The 15,067-nt window shown below is 39.2% G+C and overlaps 1 protein-coding gene across 2 annotated transcripts in view; it reads right to left on the bottom strand.

The window, feature by feature from the left end:
• The window catches only part of GALNT13 (polypeptide N-acetylgalactosaminyltransferase 13), a 240,727-nt gene that overhangs the window by 106,656 nt on the left and 119,004 nt on the right, over positions 1-15,067 (bottom strand). The gene's annotated exons all lie outside the window — the stretch shown is intronic.

Raw genomic sequence — 15,067 nt, 5'->3', positions numbered from 1 at the left:
AATAACAATGTACATGCAAATTAATTAAGTTTCATAGAGTAGGCCGCAAGGTTCCATACAGAAAGAAAGTGGAATATTAAATCTTTGAAATCTGTAAAAAAAGATACACCTGAAAACAAAAAAAGGATAAAGAAGCTAAAGACTGATATTAATTTTAAGGTTTGTGAAAACTATCTCATTAATGCTTTATTTTTTGGTAAATGCTGAATATAAGGATCACTATTTCTAAATTAATGGCATGATATGAAATGAAAAACCTTCAGCACTAAATATCTGCCACAGTAGAAGAGAACAAATGGAAATATGCAATTCCTATGCATAATTATTATTTCTAGAAGAAAATGGGCAAACAAAAAATCTGTATATATAAACATATATCTGCCCAAAACAATATGCTTCAGCATTGCTCTCCTACGCTTTTCATCTTCTAAAAACCAATCTTTTCAAAATTTGTCTAATGTGTCTGGTTGCTCACAACTGAAGACAATGAGAGAGGTATTGAACCCACAAAAATCAAAGATTAATCAACACTTACTCAAAAATAAATCCTATGATGGAAAGAACATATTCATGTGTTATATGTACAAAATTAGGTTCTGTATAAATATATACTACATGGTCAGCCACTATGTATGTTGCAATAACGCTGTATGAGACTTGGATCCTGTCCTTCTCCAGCTTTATTGGTTGGAAAGAAATAATGGAATCAAAAGACCTGAAATGAATCATTTAGGCCACCAGTGGTCCATGGACTACTGGTGATCTGCGAGAAAAGTTTGATGGTCCTCAGAAACATTATTTGCATTTTTTATACTGCACTAAATCAGGGGTCTCTTTGGCCAGATACGTGCAATGAATGCTTGTGTTGCTGCAGAGAGTCTCCCCCTATGGGGTATTTTTGTGTGGGACAGAGGGAGCAGATATTCCGACTTGGGGCCTGCTTCCTGGTGGGTGCTTTGGCCGAAGGCTGGAGGGAAGCACCGCTGGTGGCAAAAAGCCAGAGGGCCTTGTTGCAGTGGGACTGTATCATGGCCTGGAACTGGCTGACCATCTCAGCCCGCTGTGCCTCCAGGCGCCAGTACCTGGCCTTGCATTTTTGTAGGTCTTCCCTCTGCTTGGAAAGCCTTTGCTTGCAGTCCTGTGAGGTGCTTCTGCTGAGCTTCCTTCTCAGGCAGATCCAATTTGAACTGAACCAGCTATTTTGCCAACTCTTTCTCGTGGTGGCTGCTTAGTTCCAACTGCTTTCTATTGGGGCCCTAAGGGACCAAGGTGAGCAGGTGAGGAATGGATGGGAGGGGAGCGGCGAGTAGAGATCGGCGAGGCACTAAATGACATCAAGTTGGTCACACCCATCCAGTTACATGATCACCTAGCCATGCCCACCCAGTCATTAAGCAGATCGTATTGGTGGTCCACGGGATTTAAGATTATTAATTTATTGGTTACTGAGGTCCAAAAGCTTGGGGACCCCTGATTTAGGCCATGAAGTCCAACACCCTGCTCAGTGAGAAACCACGATTAAAGCATCCCAAACTCTGGAACTGTAATTTTAATTAACTTCCTTATGGAAAGCTGCTTCTTCTATCCGAGTCAGAAGCCTTTGTTTCTTTTTCACATTGAGGGATTTTGATGCCATGTCCAAAACATAGCAGTTTTTCCACAAGAAGTAGGATATGTGGAGTTTGTTGCCTTTATTTCCAAATTTGTGGCATTCAGGCAACGTTATGATAACTTACAAGGTTATTTCTTAGATTAGACATCTTTGTATAGACTAATAGGATGGACTAATTCAATTAGCCTTTAGAGAAACTTATGGCAAACTGATCAAAGACAGGTAGAATCCTCACCATTAGCCAAATATGTTCCTCAGTAAGACTGGTAATCTTTTTTTTATCTTCCTTTTTTACCTACCTTCCTAACAATTGTGATGTGAAAGTCTCAACTGGCCAAAGCCACAATGGCCGGTGGAAATAATTATCTATGATTTAAATGTGATAGCAATTTTACCATGGAAAATTGAAGAGAATATACAATAAAGAGCATTAATACATAACATGAAAGAAATAAAAATACTTTTTTTATTAAAAAAAAAACCTAAGAGGGAGAAAATATAGTAGATCAAAATGAAGGTGGACAGATCTTGTAGAGTAGAATTGATTAATATATGTAAGAACCGAATAAAAGAGTTAAAATGTACTTCAGAAACGATTAATTGGTGTCATTCTAGACTATTGTGGGTGTTTTTAAAAATAGGAACCTATAGGCTGGTGATAATTGCATGTTACACTCTAGTGAATGATGATAATGGAAGAATCAGAAAGGACTACTTGGAAAAAACTCTGCACTTTCTAAATGAATGAAACCCAGGGGAAAACATTATTTTGCTAAGTAGCATGAATAGATGGATGGATGGATGGATGGATGGATGGGAATGAGACAAGTGAATGCATAAAAAGTGTTTGACACATCAGATCAAATAATGAAAATGTTACAGTGAAAAAATATTTTTAAAGTCTGTTTTAAACATAAGCCTACTCATATGTTGCCATAGAAGAGGAAAAAATGTAGGTAGTCCTCGACCTACGACCAGAATTGAGCCCAAAATTTATGTTGCTAAGCGAGACAGTTGTGCGTTTTGCCCCATTTTACGACCTTTCTTGCCAAGTGAGCAGTTGTGAAGTTAGTAACACGGTTGTTAAGTGAATCTAGCTTCCCCATTGACTTTGCTTGTCTGAAAATCACTTAAGGAGATTCACATAACCCCGTGATTCTGCAACCGTCACAAGTCACTTGCCAAGTATATGAATTTTGATCATGTGGCTACAAGGATGCTGCAACAGTTATGAGAATTGGCTATAAGTCCCTTTTTTTTTTTACTGCTGTTGCAACTTCGAACAGTCACTAAATGGAAGCCAGATTCACTTAACAACCAGTGATTACCTGTAACTGACAGATTTCACTGTTCATGATGAACAAATGAAATAATTAGTGAAGAAGAAAACGATGATAGATTCTCAGTGGGCTAAGGAAAGCCTGATCAGAGGTGGTCCACCCTTACAGCTTCTCTGGTACCAAAGCAACTTCTTTCAACCTCTCTCTGCTGCTCCATTGTTTTAGTTTTCCGATAATGAGGATAGCCAAAAGATTTGTTCTGTTGTGGACTGGGGATCACTTTGGCTTAGCCTTAAATCTTTAAAGTTTTCTTAAATGGGCAAGAACTGTGCTCAGCCAATGGGGAAAGAAAAAACAAACTGGCAGCAAGAGAAGGGAGAAAACAGAAAACTTGATAAGAGTAGGATTATGGCAGTGGTTTGTATTCCAAGCGTCTTTCAATTTAGTTTCTGAACGTTTCGTTACCAGACTAGGTAACATCATCAGAATAATTTTCTTATCCTATTCTCCTTAGCTTATAAATGTCTTGTGCGCTAGTGTGGTCAGTTGGTCATGTGATTGATTGTTTGTTTGGAGCTCTATCTATCCATCCATCCATCTGACCAACTGACCACAATGGCACACAAGACATTTATAAGCTCAGGAGAATAGGACAAGAAAATCCTGATGATGATGTTACCTTGTCTGGTAACGAAACGTTCATAAACTGAATTGAAAGAAGCTTGGAGTGCAAACCACTGCCAAAATCTAAGACCCAAGCTACAAATATTTTCTATTATTTCAGAATAAGATTAATATGAGTGTGCTTCCATACCAAACACTGCTTGGAAAGAAAGGCAGACTGTGTGGTCTTTACATCTGAGATATGTAAAGCCTTCTATAAAGATAGAAATTACAGCTCCCCAATTCAGCAACTGAAAGTATCATTCATATATATATATATATATATATATATATATATATATATATATATATATATATATATATATATATATATATATATATATATATATATATATATACATACATACATACATACATACATACATACATACATACATACATACATACATACATACATACATATATATATATATATATATATATATATATATATATAAATATAACAATCCCTCTTTATTTTAAATAATACTCCAATAATTGAAATGCTCTTCTATAGAACCTATATATTTGTGAGATATAGATTTATAAATGCATATGAAATAACAATTGCTCTTTAAATGCAAAGAAAGCACATTTTCCAAGATCAATAACATGAAATCAGAAGCAGTCTATGTACCTATTCACCATTGTTGCCTTTGGCAATATATAAATTGTATGACCATAAACTCTTCCATTGTGATTTTACTCATTTCAGAATTGAACAGATGGTTTTACCAATGCAAGAACATCACATCAACAGAAGCCAGGCGATTGGAACAAGGAGAAACCAATGACTACAGGTAATTGTAGTAGCAACAGTTACCGTTTTGGTTAGAAACAGAACAAGCCTTGTTGAACTGTAATGGGTATATTCATTGGTTAGTGCTGATTGCAATACGTTTGGAAAGTCAGCCACAGTAATCAAAATTATGGCCCTAAATAAAAGGTGAGTGTGCTTATGGGATTCCTTTTGTAGCATCTAATCTGCTATACTGCCAGCAATGGATTTTTAGAACCTTAAAAAAAATGCACCATAGTGTTGCGACTATTTAAGTCTGTTGCCAATATATAATACAGCTAATCTATTCTGGGCAAAAGCCACTGAGACTTTTGGTAACTCCATGGAATAACCTCCCCCTTGAGATTGGACTCACCACAACCCTGTTAGACTTCAGGAAGACTTTTAAGATTAAGCTGAACTTTGGATATGGGACTTAAAAGATATTAGAGAAGCAAGATGCTATTACCAAGATGTGGGTGTACTCCAACTGTGTGTTTGACTATTATGTTTTACTTTAATTCTGATTTTTGTTGTTGTTGTTGTATGCCACCTAGAGTCAAGCTTTTTGTGAGCTGGGTAGCCTGCAATTTATATATTTATTATTATTTATTTATTTTATTGAACTTATTAGTCGCCCCCTCTCCCCACAGGGACTCGGGGCGACGTACAGAGCAATAATCAAGATAGCACCATAAAATCGTGCAGAGGAGGTAAAAATAAGTCCATAAATAAGCATACTTACAAAGTTTAAAACCCCAAAAATATTAAAAACAAAATTTCCCATTGTAAAATGACCTGGGGTGGCAAGATAGTAACGTTATGCCAGGCCGGCTTGACAAAACAGGTAGGTCTTCAGCTTCATACGGAAGGAGCGAAGATCGGTTGTTGTCCGGATGTCTGGGGGGAGGTCATTCCAAAGGGTAGGGCCCACCACAGAGAAGGCCCTACTCCTGGGCACCGTCCCCAGGCACTCTCTAGAGGACGGCACCCGGAGTAGCCCCTCCCTGTGTGAGCGAGTGGGTCGCAGGGATGTATGGGGCAGGACGCGATCCCGCAGGTAACTAGGCCCTGTGCCATGGAGCGCTTTGAAGATGGTAATCAGTACCTTGAAGCGCACCCAGTAGGCCACAGGAAGCCAGTGCAGCTCGCGCAGGATATATCAATCCTATCTAATATTTTCAGGGGTGTGCAGGATTGTTGATGGGGAGACCATATGACTCCTTTGTATGTGTGACAATGTTTCACACACATAAAATGAATCGGTCTTCAATCACACCCATTATATTGTCTTTTTGCTCCCTGTTATTACGCATGCCTCTTCTTCTTCTCTGAAGTGGCTTGCTTAATTCTGATATCTATAAGAGTCTCATCTACTCAAATATCAAGGGTTCATGAATGATCCTCCTTCAAATACTGATACAATGAGAGTTAAGGTAGATTTAGCAATTGTTATGAGGTTAGAAGAAATGTAAATTTTAAAAAAAGATTGCTAAAGTCAACAAATAATTTATCCACACAGCATTCTTTCCATAGTGGAAAGATACTTCACTTGTTTCATGAGGAAAACAAACCCTGCATCTCATAAGCATCTTGCTTAGGCTGAAGCTACTCTATTTTTTGGAGTATAAGACTAACTTTTCCCCCCAAAAAGAGGGTGAAAATCTGGGTGCGTCTTATACACTGAATACAACATTTTTGGCTTCCTGAAACCCCACAACCTTCACAAAAATGAATGTGCAGAGAGTTTGGGAGGCCTGTAAAGTGCTCCTGGGGGCTGGGGAGAGCAAAAACGAGCAAAAAATGGGCCATTTTTTGCTTGGTTTTGCCCCCCTCAGTCTCCAGGAACACTCTACAAGTCTCCTAAAGGCTATTCGTGCCCTTTTTGGGGTGAAAAATGGGCCTGTTTTGTGAAAAACAGGCCTTTTCTCGTTTTTGCCCCCCAGCCCTCAGGAGCACTTTACAGGCCTCTCAAACTCTCTGCATGCCCTGTTTTTCACAAAAAAATGAGGCATGCAGAGGGTTTGGGTGGTCTTCAGATAAGCTCCCTCCAACCTCTCTTTCAGTGAAAAAAGAGGAGGGGAGGGAACAGGAGAGACATCCTACTTGTGGCACAAACCAGTTTTCTCAATGACAAAGTGGGGAGGGAGGGAGGGAGGAGCAGCTTCTTCACTTCCCTCCTGCCTCTTGCTAATAATGTCTTGCTTCAAGAACAACCTTGGCAGCTGGGATGCAGCTACCGAGAAGGAGGTAAAAAAAAGAGTTCCAAGGTGTATATGATTGTCACCTACCACATATTGAACTGTGTGTGGGCAGCAACACTACCATTCTTACTGCTGAAGCATGGCAAAAATTAGGCTGTGGGGCCAGCTGATTAAATATCACTTTGTTTGATGGGTAGTAAACACATAACGACTGCGACTTGGATGAGCTAAACGAAACAAGGCAGCATCCTCTATAAGAATATAATGCCCTCAAACATTCCAATTTATTAACTATGATTCAGATTCCATCAAAAATTCATAGGACAGGACATTGCTAACTCCTTCCTTAGCACAAGCTCAGTTGTAAATTCCTTTACAGCAGTTGGCTCTGGCAAAATCACTGCCCCTTCCCTGCAGTTGGGCTTGGCAGATCACCAAGATCAATGGATAGATCTGGCAAGGGAAGAGTCAGACAGAGCTGGAAAGCACTGCCTTTCTTCTCACAGTAGAGAATTGTAGAGTCTATGGATGGAAGCCAAGAGCCACCTCCATCCTGGGACTCTTTGTTTATTGACCGTATCAGTGAGCCGTGGAGACAGGGCTTAGCTATATCACGGTACACTGGAAGTTCATTATTTGCTTACCTGGAGGAGTTGATCATTCCTTTCCAATGCCAAATGTAATGGCATGTGGGAATGACTTTCAGAGACCAAGGAAAAAGATGCTGCCAAGGGAACGATCAATAAGAGGGATACATAGCTCACAGCTGTATAGTGCAGGGATCGGCAACCTTAAACACTCAAAGAGCCACAAAGGTCCTAACCGGAAGCCACCATTCAATTCTGAAGCTGACTGGAAGTCCGGTTTTCCCCACCATACCACCATAGTCTCATCCTAGTGCGGCGTCCTTTTTCCTCTACCGTCCTAACCAAAAGCCCTATCAATTGTGGAGCCGACCAGATACAGGGAGCCACAGGACAGGGATGAAAGAGCCACATATGGCTTCAAAGCCGCAGGTTGCTGACCCCTGATATAGTGGATGGAGCAAGAGGCTCAAAAGAAATCTTGCCTAAGTTCTCAGACTGCAAAAGAGACAGCGGAGAACTGTACTTTCAGGATTCTGCTAAAGTTACAATAAAGTAGAATTAGTTTGGTTGTGTTTCCTATCTGATCTGCTGGTAAGGCTGACACCCAAGGCCAACTCTACCTTCCTTTAGAAATGGAAATGAGAATGTATAGAAAAAAATGAAATAGTTGGGATCCTACAGAAAAATGAGAATGGTTTGAATATTTCTTAGAAAAAGGTTGCATGTTTCAAAGGCATAACTTATGCATTGGTCTAGCCATATTTGTGCAAAGTGGTATCATTGTTTATGACTGAATACACTACCATACTACCACCTCTTATAATACTAGACAACACAAAATCAACAGTAGAGACCTTCAAGTTTCTAGGTTCTATAATATCTCAAGACTTAAAATGGACACCTAACATCAAAATCATCACCAAAAAAGCACAATGAATGTTCTTTCTGCGCCAACTCAGGAAGCTCAAACTGCCCAAAGAGCTGCTGATTCAGTTCTACAGAGGAATTATTGCATCTGTCATTTGCACCTCTATAACTGTCTGGTTTGGCTCTGCAACCAAACAAGACAGACACAGATTTCAATGGATAATTAGAACTGCAGAAAAAACAATTGCTACCAACCTGCCTTCCATTGAGGACCTCTATACTGCATGAATCAAAAAGACGGCTGTGAAAGTATCTATAGACCCCTCACATCCTGGACATAAATTGTTTCAACTTCTACCCTCAAAATGAAGCTATAAGGCTATAGGGCTCTGTACACCAGAGCAACTAGACACAAGGACATTTTTTTTTCCTGAATGCCATCACTCTGCTAAACAACTAATCCCCACAACACTGTCAAACTATTTAGTAAGGCTGTATTACTATTATTCTTCTCATCTTTCCTATTACCTATCTCCTTTTTTACTTATGACTATAACTTGTTGCTTGTATCGTTATGATTTATATTGTTTTATTTAGTTTCCTAGTATGATTTATGTTGATTGCATCTTTATTATCCTATGACTATCACTAAGTGTTTTATGATTACTATGATCATGATTTATTACTTAGAGCTTTTATGTACACTGAGAGTTTATGCACTGAAGACAACTTCCTTGTGTGTCCAATCACACTTGGCCGGTAAAGAATTTGAGGTGAATTATTGACTGATACAAGAGTGATGAGACACAATGAACATGGAACAAATCACATTTGGGCAGCGACAAGAGTAGAACTTCAGGGAAAAAAATGGATCCGAGTCCCTTTGGGGAGAGGGGGCGTTATAAAAATCTAAATAAAAGTAAAAGTAAAGTAAAGGATAGGAAACAAAAGCAAAGGAGTGAAAGAAATGAGAGTGAAAGCAGAATTGCAGAGTGGAATAAATGCAAATTGGATATAAGTATATAGCATGTGGAATCTGATGAGTGTAGATGGAAAAAAAAGTATGTGGTTACAATCGTAGAGCATATACGCTCATGGTTGAATTGTCGGGATCTTGGGGCTTGCTGCTCTTCTTGCTGACCTCTCATTGCCAGGTGAGGTAACATTATCAGTGCCCAGGGGAGTGCAGTTGGGTATTTCTATGTGGCAATTTATCTTTCCAGCACTGATTGCTTATAAACATTCAGCCAGATTCACCTCCTAAACAGATCCTTCCTCATCACATCCTTCTTCACATCCAAATAAGCTGGATCCAAAGCCAAACACAAGGAACAATATTAAGAAGGATGTGATGAGGAAGGATGTGCTTAGGGGGGTGAATCTGGCTGAATGGTTTATAGATGAAGCTTTTCTCAATATGGTAATGGTTGATTTGACAGAGTGCTAAGCCTCTGAGAATTCTCTTGCATTTGGGGGATCTGCCTTGATCTAAAATATTTACTGTTTCCCAATTGAAATTGTGTTTGAACTAATCGGTGCATTGTGAAATTATGTTTTCATCATTGATTTAATTGATGTTTATGTTCATGGCTGCAGTCTGTCAATCTTCCACACTACGTGTCTGCTCAATCCAGTGGTTTTTAGTCTGCGATTGTAAGTTATAAATTATTCCGGCTTTGTCTTATTTGGCTACTACTATTTCCTTAAGATGCTTTGGATAGATTTTGTGGATTTATGGGCTGAATAAAGGATTATATTTGTAGCTCAGGATTGAAATGAAGGGTCCTTGGTGCTCTCTGAGCTTGGTTGTTTTCTTGCAGGTGTTTCTTTGCCAAAATTAGGCATCATCATCATCAAGAAAACAATCAAACTCAGAGAGCACCAAGGCCCCCTCATTAATGGACTACAATGCTTTAGTAGAGTTGTAGTAAAAAGTTTCTGATGTGTTTTGAGTTATGACAGACTTATCTGGGTTGTGCTGGCTGTGATGTGATTGATTGGATGGAAAAACACTCTTTGATGAAGTTGCATAGAACTTATTATATAGATAGCTTATTCCTGCTTTTTGGAATTTGAAGCTATTATTATAGGCTTTAGCTTATCTGCAGAGGATTTCCACCCCACAGGTTCTTTTCTGCTTTGGGGAACTGCTATTATAGTTGAATATTTGATTACTGCAGTGTGGTCACAATCTTGAGCTCATAAAAAAGTGTCTATGCAACCAATCATAACCAGCAAAACTCCACTGGACAGAATGATTATTTCCCAAAAGGTGAGGGGTTGGGGGAGGGAGAGGGAGAGGGAGAGGGGGAGAGAAAGAAAGACGAGAGAGAGAGAGAGAGGGAGGGAGAAAGGGAACAGGAAAGATAAATGCATAAGAGTACAAGCTTTAGCCATGATTAGATGAGACAGAGAAACTGCAGAGTGATTTTGATTGAAATAAAATGCTTCAGAAGTGGGTAAAAAGGTATATAAAGGTGCTCCAGCTGATGAATGGAATTCAAAACAAAGCAACTTTGCATGAAACTGATTTGAAAAACTGCTGGAAGAAGTATTTTAGAGATAATGATATGTTGAAGAGTAGAACTGGGAAAAATGCTACAGATATATCCAATACCAAATTATTACAATGAAATCATAAACAGCGTGAGATTTTGAAACGTGGTAGATGGTGTAACTGCAGAAACATTAAGGTGGGAATGTTTTTCATAAAGTAGGGCTATGTTTTTCTCACGTTGTAATTGTTATGGGTGCATGAAATACATCTCTGCCTGATGAATGGAAGAATGTCATTCATCCCTCCTAAAGGAATTGCAGTAAGAGTGAGTGAAACTATAGGGAAACTCATCTGTTAAGCTTGCCTGGGAAAGCATTCGGCAGGATTCTGATTGGAAAGATGAGAAAAAAAATGGCCTGAGCTGAATTGAGAGGAAGCAGCGCAGGGCAGCTATAGGCAGAGCAGAGAGTGGGAAAGCCAGATATTTGCTCTTCGGAAGGACATTGAGAAATAGCTGAAGGTAAAATTAAGGTCTGAATCTAGAATAGTTTAAGTGAATATGGAGCTGCAGGTGGGTTGCTGAAAAGAACGCAACCAGTATATGATGGAAGAAAAGTATATATCAATCTTTTTTTAAAGCAGACACCCAAGACAAGACTTTAAAAAGAATCCTTTACAACAGAAGATTCTGCGGTATTTTAATAATTACATTTTGAAATAAGGGAGATTCCTTAAGGTGTTTAAATTGCAACTATTAATATTTACTAGCATCAAATTACTATTAGCAATAGTAATTTTGTGGGTAGTCACTGCTTACCGACCACAATTGGAAGCAAAGACCCTATCACTAAGCAGTGCAATTGATAGAGATATTGTGTGACTGTGACAGGCTTTTGACCTCGCTTCCCCAATGGTAATTACGCCAATCACCAGCCGTTGTTAAGCGAGACACCACATTACAACTTGCAATTTTGCTGGCTTCTCCATTGCCTCTGCTTGTCAAAAGCTAGCTGTGAGGAACACAAATGGCAATCACATGACAAACGATGTGGCAATCATAAATGCTTGCCAGGTGTGAAGCACACAAATCTAAATTGCATAACTGTGAGGATGTTGCAAGAATCTTGGGAATCGGTCGTGAAGTTACTTTTTCAGTACCACTGTTAGGTTTTTTGAATAGTGACTCAACAGGCCAATTGTTAAGCAAAGAGTCCTCAACCTACGACGGCAATTGAGCTCAAAATTTATGTTTCTAAGTGAGAAATGTGTTAAGTGAGTTTTGCCCCATTTAATGACTTTTTCTTGTCACATTTGTTAAGTGAAACCACTGCAGCTGTTAAATTAGTAACACGGTTGTTAAGTGAATCTGGTTTCCCCATTGACTTTGCTTGTCAGGAGGTGGCAAAATGTGATCAATCACATGACCCCAGGACACTGCAGCTGTCCTAAATAGGAGTCGGTTGTGAAGGATCTGAATCTAAATCACATGAATATGGGGATGCTGCAATGGTTATAAGTGTGAAAAATGGTCATAAGCAGGGGTGAGCTGCTGGGGGGGGTGTCACATGGGTTCGGGCAATCCTTTAGCTAGGATTCTGCCCAGTTCAGCGAACCCCCAAATGCCATCCCTGGCTGGCTCCTCCCACCCAACCCCTCCCCTTCCAGGAGTCTCCACGCGGGCCGTTCATCATGCCAGGTAAGTGCAGGGCCCATGCGGAAGCTCAGGGAGGGGGGGAAACAGGTCTAGCGGAGATTCCAGAAGTCCGGAAATGGCCCTGTTTCTGGCCTCCAGAGCCTGGGGGAAGCAGTTTCCACCCTCCCGGAGGCTTCAGGATAGCCTCCGGAGCCTGGGGAGGGTGAAAAACATTTGTGTGTCTCCCCACCATGGTGCAGGAGGCCAACTAGACCACACCCGCCCACCATGGCCACGCCAGCCCAGCAATGGGGCAGCGAACCCGTTGCTGCAATTTTTGAACCCCACCTCTGGTCATAAGTCACTTTTTTCCAATGCCATTGTAACTTTGAACAGTCACAAAGGGAACTATTGTAAGTGAAGGACTACTTGTATTAGTATTTTAGGGGTAGCGAGTTTGTTGTAGCAGTTAAGGCAAGCGGCTGAAAACGAGGATATTATGAGTTCTAGTCTCCTCTTAAGCATAAAGCCAGCTGGGTGACTTTGGACTAGTCCCTCTCTCAGAGCCCTAGGAAGGAGGCAAAGGCAATCCCACTTCCCTCCCCCCCCCAAAAAAAAACTAGCTAAGAGAACTGCAGAGATTTGTCCAAGCAGCCACTAAGAGTCAACGCTGCTTCCTTTGATATAAACCAAAATTTTCTGCACCCAATCAATTTTTATATTTTGGAGATGATAGATGGGGAAATGTGTCAAGGAAATAGCTCTCTAGTGTTCTATTATGCAGTTTAAATAGATTTGCAGTTTCCAAGAACAAAGAGATTTCACTCATACCTTCAGCTGTCACTGTTCATAACGATGACATGCTGCAAATGTGGCTTTGAATATCAAGCTTTCCTTGGGGATTCCGAACTCTAAATACAGCATTCATTTTTTAGAAGTTGTTGTGTGTAAGAATTTAATTTACTTAAAAGCTCCAAAAGCTATTGTGCCAGGGTTCGAACAAAGCAAGAGATGAAGGATTATTTCAGATTAAAACTGTATGTTTTAAGAAGCTAATCATTCCTTCCATAACTGAAATAAGAGAAATTGATAATTTGCACATTCTTGGCACGTTAACCCCAACTTCTTCATAAAATAAGAATGATTGCTTAACCTCACAGAGATGCATTCTTTAAAAACCCAAAATTAATGAATACAATATGTATTTAATAGGGAGGAAGCATTTTCCCGATCCCTGTCTAGTATTCAACCTGGAAAATTGCTGGGAAAATCAAAATGTTTTGAATGTGTTCTGTAATTCCATGATGTTAAGTGAAAAATCATGATGAATGTCCCATCGTACTCTTAAAAGGCAATTAATAATACATCCAAATACAGACCATGATTTGTACATGAAAGAAAATATGTTTCCTATAAATGAGAAACTGTGTAGAAGAAGTAAAAAATGCCTTCCATTAAAGTCATTCATGGCTCCCTGTATTGGAAGATGTCATCATGGTTCTGTCTGTCTCTTTATTTTGATCGACACAGGATGGATATTGCTGAGAATCAAAGCCAAGACACTATTATCTATCTAATCTCTTCCTCATGATAGCTCTTCAGAAGGTAAGTGAGTTACTTGTGACAAGGGGTGGGGAGAAGAATCTACGACCTAGTGGGGTGGGAAACAGGCCCAAGGCCTACAGAGACCCCAAAGGGGGGGGAAGCAGAGCATGGGGTGCCTCAGGGGGTGAAGGCAGCCATGGGACTTTACAATCACATCAGGAGATCACAAGTGAGGTTAATTAAGCAAAGCAAACACATGGTGACCTCAACAACTGTCATAACTCGTGAATTGTAATGGCAGACTTTATTACAGTCCTGAGTTAAGGCTACCTATATGTTTTTTAAGGAAATTAGGAGAAAGCCTACCTAATGAGACAATTCAGTGACCCAATAATAGAATTAGTGTTTTTTATGGGCTATAGTTATAATAATCATGGGGCTGACATGGTTCTTTTTTTGTATGTTGTATCTTTTCTACTTTTATTTGTAAGGTTTTTTTAATCTGTTAGTTGACTCATTGGGAGCTAGATGACCTAGAATAATATAAAGAAATCTATTTTAATATTCAGAAATTAAGTTAGCAGGATTTAGTAAAGCAGCAACATTCTGTATCATTCTCAGCTTCCTATCTCCGAATTTGCTAATAGGTTTAACATAACCTTCAAGGTTGTATTTCACAAAGCAGGTAACAGGTGTGTTGATTTCATTTTCATCCTAAAATTGGATTTCTGTCAAGAATACCAAAGCACGAATTAAAACAATAATTCTGTGACAAATCAGATTTTTAAGCTATGAAAAGAAAAGTGATTGCTTATATATCTTTTGCATGTTTTTATTACAAGATGTTGATATTTGACCGACTACTAATTAATGTTGTCAAGTTATACATATGAGTTTTATTCACCCAACTCTGGAAAGAATCTATTCACAATAATTCAAAAATGCCGTAAGACCGCATTTACGATCAGCAGGTGCCAACATATTATTATGTTCTTTTGGTTGTATTCCAAAAAAAGTAAATAATAAAGAAATAACACACCAAAATTACTCTCTTGTATATTTGGGCATATGGGGGGAAAAACTGAATTAAACGATAATCATCACTTACTTTAATTCTGATCATATATGTTGACTTAACTTTTTTTTGGCTTGTGGATGATTTTATTCTGAATATAGTTGTAAATATGAGTGGTTTGCCAAGAACCCAAATTTTGACCGTCTGATGATGGGGCCGATAGAGTGACCAATAACTTCAAGAACCAGCCATAACTATAATTTGTTGCTGCTGCAATGCTGTCATAATTTTGAACAGCCACTGAATGAATGGTCATTAAGCGAGAACTAGCTGTATTTGTCGCATTCTTTCTTTAAATCAACAAATGTACAGTAAATTTTCTTTTT

This window comes from Natrix helvetica (genome assembly GCF_964273705.1).
Source record: "Natrix helvetica genome assembly, chromosome: 1".
Lineage (NCBI taxonomy): Eukaryota > Metazoa > Chordata > Lepidosauria > Squamata > Natricidae > Natrix > Natrix helvetica.
This window is presented reverse-complemented; position numbering and strand designations above follow the sequence as displayed.